At 44.0% G+C, this 10,875-nt stretch overlaps 1 protein-coding gene across 7 annotated transcripts in view; it reads left to right on the top strand.

The window, feature by feature from the left end:
- The first annotated feature begins 8,549 nt into the window (after positions 1-8,549).
- Positions 8,550-10,875, top strand: part of STAU1 (staufen double-stranded RNA binding protein 1) — a 59,844-nt gene continuing 57,518 nt past the window's right edge. For 2 of the 7 annotated variants that reach the window (XM_089897041.1, XM_089897040.1), the window contains exon 1: positions 8,550-8,737. The gene's annotated coding sequence lies outside the window, so the exon portion shown is untranslated. The remainder of the gene's footprint in view (positions 8,738-10,875) is intronic. The other 5 variants (XM_022597691.3, XM_089897042.1, XM_089897035.1 and 2 more) reach the window with 5 other exon arrangements.

Genomic DNA, 10,875 nt, shown 5'->3' with positions numbered 1-10,875 from the left:
CAGTTTTTAATCACCGCTTTTACAAGTCCCACCTGGGTGGACTTACTTTGGAATGGGGAAGCATCACTTGAAACTGAGATGGAAATAGTTCTCTATTACATCCTGTTACACAAGAAAATGAAAAACCAAGGCAATTAATAACTTCAGGCAAGGAAATTTATGTAAGAAATGAAATTTAACCATACTACTCTACATACTCAGTGGTGAATACTACTTGTACAATCTTAATAATGTAAATATTGATTGAATCAAGAATTGTGGTACAAACATATTGGAAGGATAGGAGAAGGGGAAATTTGTGTGTTGGAGTGAGTGGAAGCAGGACTAAGAGAACAAAATTCTCATATACCATAGTAAGCAAGCAACAGAAGAAATCTAAATGGAAGAATCAAGGATTATCTGTTCAGGCATGTCGTTTAGAAACATGAAGGGAGATACCAGAGAGCTGAAAGTGTTCAAAGTGAGTGGGTGGGGATGTTGTTTCATGATAAGCTTCTTAAAGCTATTTGACTCTTTAAACTATGAACACATTACTTTGATTAAGCAATTTAATTTAAAAAACTGTAATAAAACATAGAAATTATCTAGAGACTAGGTAATATTTCAATATAACAAGAGCACTTGTGCTCTTCTTTTTTTTAACATCTTTATTGGAGTATAATTGCTTTACAATGGTGTGTTAGTTTCTGCTGTATAACAAAGTGAATCAGCTATACATATATCCCCATATCTCCTCCCTCTTGTGTCTGCCTCCCACCCTCCCTATCCCACCCCTCTAGGTGGACACAAAGCACCGAGCTGATCTCCCTAGCACTTACGCTCTTAACGACAAATGATTTGCATGAAGCCAAAAGTTATTTTGCGTGACCAAAATCTTTCTAATGTTACAGAGAAAATGACTCCCTTTAGCTTTCTGCTTCTAGTATAATATGAAAATACACCCTCCTATTTCCAGATAACCTTGAGATAAGCACTGGATTCTCCTACGAGATCAATATTTAAAAATTATATCGTGAGGGATTTGTTTTTCCCACTGGGTTACTTAGTATTAAATGTGAGAAATAACCAGGTCAGCTAAGCCAAGAGGGGCTACCTTGTCAATCTAGAACTAACCCATGATCACTAATTCTCACCTCACTTATCCTGGAGCCCTTAACATCCCAATGATGAAACCCTATCAGATTTTTTAGGACAATGGGTGAGAGAAAAAGACCAAGAGAGAAAAACAGAGATATGTTCTTCATGTAACCTCCACGAGGACAGGGGCCTGTCTTGTTCGTTTTATCTATTTATTTATTTATTTGTTTGTTATTTTTTAAAACTTTTCGGCTGCGCCGCGGAGCATGCGGGATCTTAGTTCCCCGACCAGAGATCGAACCGGTGCCCCTTGCAGTGGAAGCGCGGAGTCTTAACCACTGGACCGCCACGGAAATCCCCTTGTTCATTTTAGTATTCTCGGTGTGTGGCACATAGTTAATGCTCAGTAAGTATGTAAGAATCTATTGAATAAACAAATCAATGAGTGATCCTAATTCCCCACTTTTCTCAAAGTCTATGTGCATTGGAATAAAGTTATGTTATATTTACAGTTCATAGATCTGTAAAAATCAACAGGTAAGATGGCCCTTAGATAAGGATACCCCATTGGATGTTTTGTAAAACAGCCAATTACAAATACTGGAAATGTAAAATCTACCAACTGCGTGAGGAGATACGCAAAAATGTTGACAGTAGTATTATTTATAATAACAAGAAATGGCACTAACCTAAATGTCCATCAATAGAAGCCTGGGTAAGTACAAGATGGTATACTCATTTGATGGCATACTCTATAGCAATGAAAATGAACAAGCTAGAGCTACACATACACATATAGATGAACCACCCAAAAACGTAACGTTGAGGGAAAAAAGCAAGTCATAGAAGAATTCAAATATTAGTATGCCATTTATATAAAGTTTTAAAATATACAAAACAATATTGTTTTAGGAAGCCTTCATTTGCAGTGTAAGTATAAAAATGCATGGAAATAAGAAATACTAAATGTTAAATGAATGAATGAATATGCTTTTTAGAATTACCAGCCCCCAAATGAAGATGTTTTCTTTTAAAAAAAAGCATTTTATTTACTTTTAATAGGTGATTATATATGCACATTCAAAAGAATACTAAAAGGTATTTTCAGTATTTTTTCCACCTCATCCCTAGCTACTCAGTCCTTGTCTCCAGAGGTAAATACTGTTATCACTTTTTTTTTTTGGTCACACCACGCGGCATGTGGGATCTTAGCTCCCCAAGCAGGGATCGAACCCATGCCCCCTTGCATTGGAAGCATGGTGTCTTAACCACTGGACCACCAGGGAAGTCCCCTGTTATCACTTTTTTAATGTCTCATTCCAGACCTCTGGAATCCAGAGGTGGTCTCTTCATTAATAAACATATATGTGTTCTGCACCTACCACAAAACTTCTGGCTGTTTTTTCTTGATCAGTATGGCTAAAGATTTATCAATTTTATTGATATCTGCTTTTACCTTTATCATTTCTTTCCTTCTGCTTGCTTTGGGTTTAATTTGATCTTCTTTTTTTTTTTTTAATACATTTATTTATTTATTTTTGGCTGTGTTGGAGCTTTGTTGCTGCGCGCGGGCTTTCTCTAGTTGTGGCGCGAGGGCTTCTCATTGCAGTGGTTTCTCTTGTGGAGCATGGACTCTAAGCGCGCGGACTTCAGTAGTTGTGGCACGCGGGCTCTAGAGCGCAGGCTCAGTAGTTGTGGCACACGGGCATAGTTGCTTCAAGGCATGTGGGATCTTCCCGGACCAGGGCTTGAACCCATGTCCCCTGCATTGGCAGGCAGGTTCTTAACCATTGCGCCTCCAGGGAAGCCCTTAACAACTTTTATTTATAAAGTGCAGCAGCATTAATCATCTTTATCATGTTGTATATTACATCCCTAGTAGTTCCTTATAATTAACTGAAGGTTTTTACATATTGACTATCTTCATCTAACTCCCCTCCCCCCATTTCTTAGGTCCTTTTAATGTGTTATGAAATTTGCCTTTTCCATAATTGAGATGCAATTCTTTTTCCAGTTTGTCATTTCTTTTTACTTCACATGATTATTTTTTGTATTTTCATTGATCTTTTCCCCTAAGGCTCCTGAATTTTGTGTTATAGTTAAAAGGGTATTCTCAAAAAAAAAAAAAAAAAGGATATTCTCCACTTCAGGGTTGTAAAAGAATTCTCCCAGAGATTTTCCTGATACTTTTATGGTTTCCTTCTTTCCATTTAAATCTTTGATCCTTTCGGCATTTTTCCAGGTATAAGATATAAAGTATGGATGTAACTCTGTTTTTCACTTGCAGAGGCTGCATAATTGTCCCAAACCTCTCACTGAATGAAATCCATCTTATCTTAACCAATTTGAAATACCACCTTTGTTGAATATTAAATGTCTACGTGTATTTGAGTCTATCTGGGAATTTTTCTTCTCTTCCACTGATTTGTGGAACTAATTAGGTACTAGTACCTAATAGTACTAATTATAAGGCTTTATAATATGTTCACTACATGGTCAGGCGTTTTCAGAAATGTTTTCTTGTTAATTTTTCCAGAAGAATTTTAGACATGGCTCATCTAGTTCCAAAACAAAATCCTATTTGTGTTTTTCTTGGGCTGTCATTAAATGTCTAGATTAAATCTCATCAACTGTCTGATATCTTAGTGATATGGAGTCTTGCTAGCCAAGAACATAGCTTATATTTCTGTTTGTTCCAGTTTTTCTGTGTGCTTCTGCGGAATCAAATTTTTTCTTCACACAGATTGTGAATCTTTATTGTAAAGTTTATTCCTAGGAATTTTAAAAGATTTCTTTGGAAATGGAGTCTTCCATTATATCTTCTGTTGTATCCCTAAGATTTCTGAAATAGCCCTAGGAGATAACACTATCTTAAATAATCCCGAGAATTACCTAGACTAGCAAGTAGTTCTCAACCTGTTTCCCCTTGCAACACATACTATAGGTGACCTTGACATAGGCCAATCAATCCTACAGGTGTTCCTTGTTTTTTAGAGACTCCAACAGAGAAAGAGGCTGTGGTTCTTCAGCAGCTGATGGAAATTTATGTGTACCAGACACGCATTGAGGGTCAGGGACACCATGGTGACCAAGACAGCCTGAGTCCCTGCCCTCATGAAAGTTGATCACATAGTTCTAGCCAAACAGAGCAAACTCAGCAAATAATTGAATAATTATAAGGGTGCAAAGTTCTGCTAAGGGGCTATGAGATTGGAGCAGAGATAATGGTCAGGTGTTAACATCCATTAACATCCACACACAAGGCTTCAATTACCTCCCAAATGCTACTCACTCATACATTGTGTCTCCAGTCCTGACTTTCCTCTAAACTCCATTTCCACTTCCCCATCAGGAGGCAGAGTCTAATTCTCCTACCCTGATCTGGACTGGCTTGTGTTTTGCTTGTAGCCAATTAACTACAGTGGTAGTGTGAGATACGAGTCTAGTTTCTTCCTTATGCTTGTGAATATTCAGTTTCCCACTAATTTACTGAAGAGAGGATCCTTTTCTCATTGCATATGCCTGGCACTTTTGTCAAAGATCAATTGATTGTAAATATGTAGGTTTATTTCTTTCCATTGTTCTGTATGTCTGTTATGATGTGGCTCTCTCTATGTTACGTCCAAGGCTAGGTCACATAAGGTAGTGCACCTCTGCCTTGCTGTATGGGATGCACACTCTTGAAGCCTTCAGCTGCCATGTAAACAATTTGACAGCCCTGAGGCTGCCATACTGTGAGGAAGCTCAAAGTAGCCCATTCAGAGACCACATGGATAGGCCCTAAGGCTTCCGGAAGAGAGAGAGGCTCAGCTAGCACCCAGGCACTCTGTCCCCCAGTGGTCCACTCCACAGTAGAGACCCCCAAGTTACAAGAACCTAGCCAAGCTCTTTCCAAATTCCAGACCCACAGATCTACTAGAGATAATACAATGATTGCTGTTCTTCCAAACTACTAAATTTTGGAGCAGCCTGTTTTGTAGTATAGTAACTGGGACCTGGGCCATGTGTCCTACCACAGGGTTTTGCACATGCTTTCCCTCCTACTTGGAACACTTGCACTGCTTTTGCCTAGTTACCCCCAACGTGTCTCTTCAGACCTTTGCTAAAGCTACAGTGCTTCTGGATGATCCATCCTTAAACCCTGAAACCAGGGTTTCATAACGCCCTCATAACACCAGGTACCTTTACTTCCTATACTTACCACAGTTGTATTTGGAGATTCTTTCACTGTCTTTCTGACAGGTCTTCAGCTCCATAGACCAGCATTCAGTCCATGCAGTTACACAGTAAGCCAGGCATTGCAAACTCAAATATCAACAGGTACAGGAAAGTAACATAAATGAGAGATGCGGGCAGGGTGGGGACTGTGGTAAAATATAAGTACCCATCTCTAGGGCACAGCTGCCACTCAGCAGGCTCTGTGCAGCCTAATCTGCCTCATTTTTTAAAATTTTATTTTATTTTATTTTTTTTGGCTGCGTTGGGTCTTCGTTGCTGTGTGCGGGCTTTCTCCAGTTGCGGCGCAAGGGCTTCTCATTGCAGTGGCTTCTCTTGTTGTGGAGCACGGGCTCTAGGCATGTGGGCTTCAGTAGTTGTGGCACGCGGGCTCAGTAGTTGTGGCTCACGTGCTTAGTTGCTCGACGGCATGTGGGATCTTCCCGGACCAGGGCTGGAACCTGTGTCTCCTGCATTAGCAGGTGGATTCTTAACCACTGCGCCACCAGGGAAGTCCCTGCCTCATTTTTAAGGAGATGACACAAACCCAGATTATTATGTGTATGTTAAAGTGATAGCAACTAATTAAAACTAAAAACCCAGAAGAAAGAAAAGGAGAGAAAAGAAAAACAACCACCACCTGAAGATTTAAAACTCCTTGTTTTCTGAGAACTCTGAACTCTTACTTTGTGTAACCAAGAAATTGTATTTAACTGAGGCATAGGTTAGCCGTGGGCTGGCTGCGGTTCAGGAGTGGGTCACTTGGATTTGTTTTTCTCTATTTGTACCTAGAGACTGTCAGTCAAAATCTATTTCAAGGGCCAGAATGCTTCTTGACTCTTGCTTAATAATAAAATAATAATTATTTTTTAGGAATTATTTATTTTTCTTTAGGAAGCAGATGGAAGTAAGATATTGTGACCATTAAGTTACACTAAATCCTGTGTGTTCCTTGCCAGAAGATAAATTATATATGTGTTTGTAATAAGGAATGGAACATGCAAAGCTCATAAAAACCCTGTGAGAAGTTGATTTTTATCTAAAGATTATGCTTCTTGTTAGTTAATGTGTCTGTTAAAAAAACAGAAAAAGAAATGAGCTATGAAGCCATGAGAAGGCATGGAGGCAGGAGTTCCCTGGCGGTCCAGTGGTTAGGACTCAGCGCTCTCACTGCCATGGCCTGGGTTCAATCCCTGGTTGATGAACTGAGATCCCACAAACTGTGCGTTGCGGCCAAAAAAAAAGTAAAAGAAGAGAAAAGAAAAGACATGAAGGCCACATACATGCAATGCATATTACTAAGTGAAACAAGCCAATCTGCATGATTCCAACTATATGACATTCTGGGAAAGGCAAAACTGCAGGACACAGTTCAAAGATCAGCGGTTACCAGGGAATGGGAGAGGGAGGGGAAGGCAGTGCTCTGAGAACAAGTGATTCCCTAGGATGACGGGTGATCAGTCACTATCAAGAGCAGGTAGGGAATTCCCTGGAGGTCCAGTGGTGAGGACTCCATGCTTCCACTGCAGGGGACACAGGTTCAATCCCTGGTCGGTGAACTATAATCCTGCGTGCTGCGAGGAGCAGCCAAAAACAAAAAACAAAAAAACCAAGAGCATGTAGTAGCCTTGGTTGCTCAGAGCAGCACACTGAGGACTTCACTAAGGAGCGTCCTGTCACTCTTTAGATGGGGAAGTTGAGACAGGGTGTCATCGAACTCTACTAATTCTCATGACCCCTGGATAAAACAGGAAATTGTTTTTCCCGTTTAACTAAGAGGAAAACTAAGGCCCAGCTGTGTTGAGGCCCAAGTCATAGGATAAAATCCAAAGACTGGCTTAGAGAAGGAAAAGAGAGATCTCCCCTCAATATATGGAAGGAGGGAAGAAAGTTGAGACTAGAAGTCTTAGGCCCATCACTTGGGTGCCCAAGGGTGATAGTAAAATAGGTCAGAACACCCCCTTCTACCTTTAAACCTTTGAAGAGATTGTCTGATTGTGCAGGGACCTCAGCTTTGGGTTTAGGGAAACCCCTCTGTGTCTGCTCCTTTACCCAAGCGACCTATGGGATCCAGATTGCTTGGAAGATAGAAAGAAGAAAATTCACCTTTAGCAGAGGGCTGGACAATATCTGAATGTTGCTTAGTACTGTCTTAGATGGGCACTCAATGGACAGTGAAATTCCTTTGACTGTTTTTGGTGTCCTGAAATTCAGTCTCAATGTATTTTATAAGGAGTGAAGTAAGGAGGCCTGCCTGGTCCAGAGAAGGGAGTCCACCAAGGCTGGGGCAAGGTCCCAAAGCACTGTTTGGAGTGGCCCCGTCAGCCACACATTTCATATCATGAACTTATGCAAATTAAACTATATAGCCTTGGCAAGGAAGATTGAGCAGGAGTTAAATCGAGAGATATTGAGAGATAGAGAAACTATTTTTAAATAGTGGGGAAGCAGTCCTAGAGTGAGCAAGAGAGAGCTTGCCTGGACATCTGCAGTCCCTTTACTCACTGTTCCCTGAACCTACCACAACGCGTGTATAATTCTTTGCTGAGTGTGATTCTAGAGGGTCAACATTCCCCACGCCCAAACCTCAACCTCTCATATAAGAGGGCTACAAAAAACTACTTAGTTTATCTAGACCTGGGTGAAAGAAATAGCAATCTGGCACTTCTTGCCTTTTAACTCACTATAAAAGTTACTGATTTTATTGTGTTTCACCCTCACTAGAACTTAAGTTCCATGAGGGCAGGGATTTTTGTCTGTTTGATCACCACTATATTCTCAGCTCTGCGAGCAGTGCTTTGCAAGTAGCGGGCGTTTAATAAACACTTACGAAAGGAGCAATTGAGGGAAGGAGAAAAGGAGTAACAAAGGCCGGAGAAGGGGAATAGGGAAAGGGAAAAAGGGAAGAACGAAGCGGAAGGAGAAAAGAAGGAAGCCCCAGCGTCCGCGTCTAGCGGGCAGCCTGCAACTCCCAGTAGAACTGCAACTCCCAGTAGAACTACAACTCCCAGCAGGCCTCGGGGCCCAAAGGCAGGCCTAGGAGGCTCAGGCGGGACCAACGAGGGTTAGCCCGGCTCCCGGCGTGCCTTTGCGAGCGCAGGCGCCGCCGCAGGGCCCGCCGGGACTTGTGGTCCGGGCCGCGGGTGGGGCTGGGCATGGAGGCGGGCGGGGGCCGGGGGCGGGCGCAGGCTCCTCCCCCGTCACTTCCTGCCGGGCTGCGGGCGCCCGAGCGGCTGTTCAGTGTTTGTGCCGGTAGCGGCCGCGTCTGGTTCGGCTCCCCCTCCCTCTAACCCCCGGCCCGGCGGCGCCCGCCTCCTCCGCGGCCACTCCGCCTCTTCCCTCCCGCCGTTCCTTCCTCCTCTTCCTTCCTCCTTCCCCTCCTCGCCGTCGCCTCCGCCGCCGCCCAGGACTGCCGGCCGGGAGACGAGTTCGGGGCAGCAGCCAGGTGAGGCGGCAGGGCCAGGCCTGGCGGGGCCCGCGCGGGCGCCGTGGCCGCTGGGAGGTGGGTGGCGGGTGGGGTTTAGGCCTCGGCGGGCCCGCGCGCTCGGCCTTTTTCCCCGGGCTTCTCTCCCGCCCGCGGGGCCTTCCCGGAGGAGGCGGGTTCTCCCGCGTCCCCCGCCTCGGGGCGCCCCGCGGCCTGGACCTTGGGCGTCCCTAGCTCCTCCACCCTTTGCTGGGCCCAGAAACAGGTGCCACGCCGCCTTTCCTCATTCCTCTGATTGCGCTGCGATGCCGAAGTTATTCCCGAGGCGGGGGCGGGGCGGGGGATCCCCGCTTCAAGCCCCTGCGGGCCGGAGCACCTAAGTCTCCCCAGCCGGGCCTGTAGCGTTATAGTTACGCACACGGCCCAGGTGTCCAGCGCGGGTGCAAATCCCAGCGCAGTCCTCTTCGGCAAGTCACTTGAAGTCTTTGTGTTTTGGTTAGAAAAAGGGGCTAATGCCGTCCCTGCCTCTGAAGGCTGTTAAGGTTCAGTGAAATGGGGCGTATAAAGCGCTTATCAGAGTGCCAGACGCACAGCGTGTCCCAATAAACCGTCTGCATAATTTATTAGCATGATATTAAGGTATAACTTAATGGGTAGAGTGGACCAAAGTTGACCTACCTAGCCGTTTGGGTTTCTTTAGAGGCCGAAACGTTCAGCGTTTTGCCCACCGCCAGCGCCGGGGCATTGTTAACAGCTGAAAAGGGGCGTACGTTTAATTGGGACACTGTAAGTAGGCAGTCTGTAAAAGATAGTGTTGCTATTTCCACGTCCTCCGCTGAGTCAACTGCAGGATTTTCACCAGCTCCCTCCGTATGAGCAACCTGTCCATTTTCCTGCCATCATCCGCTTCTTGTTGTCTTTCCATTTCTGGGAAAGTTTCCTTGAGTTTAGCAAACCTTTCTGGAGCACTTGCTGTGTGTCAGGCTCTGGAGGGAGGGTGTACGGAGCTGGAAAAGTTGTCTGTCGTTTTTTTGCCGCTGCATTTCTAACTTTTGACTTTTTCTTATGGCAGCTTTGCTTTTATTCCCTCCGTCCCCGTTGGCCGACTTTCCTTTTAAGCCCTTGCCCCACCTCCGTGTCGCAGTATCGCTTATGTGGAAGTTTTCTTCTGTTCGGGCGAAGATGTGTGCTTCAGTCTGTTCTGCCTCTGTTCTCTTGCTGTGGGGACGTTTTTAAGGTCACTCTTCCTGCTTGTAGCTTTAATTGTTTAGAGGGTGGTGGAAAAAGAGTTAGACCAGATTTTTGGTTGATTTTGGACTTTCAGGAATCAGTGTGCTTACCAAATGTATTCAGTAGATTACATTGCAGCTTGAAGTAAAAACTAAAAATACAGTGGGATTGTAGAGGGGGTAGTTTCAGTCATCCTGGTGACAGGTGGGATTTTTAAAACAGCAACTTTATTTAAAGATACTGAGTTTTTTTTTGTTTTTAATTTTATTTTTTAAAGTTTATTTATTTAATTTATTTATTTTTGGCTGTGTTGGGTCTTCGTTGCTGCGTGCAGGCTTTCTCTAGTTGCGGCGAGCGGGGACTACTCTTTGTTGAGGTGTGCAGGCTTCTCATTGCGGTGGCTTCTCTTGTTGCGGAGCACGGGCTTTAGTAGTTGTGGCACGCGGGTTCAGTAGTTGTGGCTCGCGGGCTCTAGAGCGCAGGCTCAGTAGTTGTGGCACACGGGCTTAGTTGCTCCGCAGCATGTGGGATCTTCCTGGACCAGGGCTCAAACCCACGTCCCCTGCATTGGCAGGCGGATTCTTAACCACTGCGCCACCAGGGAAGCCCCTGAGTTTGTTTTAATTCTGTTCTTAGTTGTATAGGTGTACCGTTCATTAAGGAAATTCAATTTATGGAGGTTCAAATTTACAAAAGAGGAAGGAGTGTGTGTTTGCTCTACTGACTGATCCTCCTGTGTCATAGCATTGTTTTAGGTAGTAAATTTCCTTACTGAATTTAAACTCTTTTGATTTACACTCATCTCTCAGTAACACACAGGATGCAAAGTGGCCTCCTTGTTTTTGACATTTTCCTGGAATTTTCTGACACAGTGTTACCATCAAGAAATAGTTTAAAGTCTTCGTTTGGATGACTCTAGAAACACCTAA

The sequence above is a fragment of the Delphinapterus leucas genome, chromosome 15 (genome assembly GCF_059928025.1).
Source record: "Delphinapterus leucas isolate spDelLeu-1000000601 "Yukka" chromosome 15, BTC_Dleu_Yukka2, whole genome shotgun sequence".
In the NCBI taxonomy this organism is placed as follows: Eukaryota; Metazoa; Chordata; class Mammalia; order Artiodactyla; family Monodontidae; genus Delphinapterus; species Delphinapterus leucas.
This window is presented reverse-complemented; position numbering and strand designations above follow the sequence as displayed.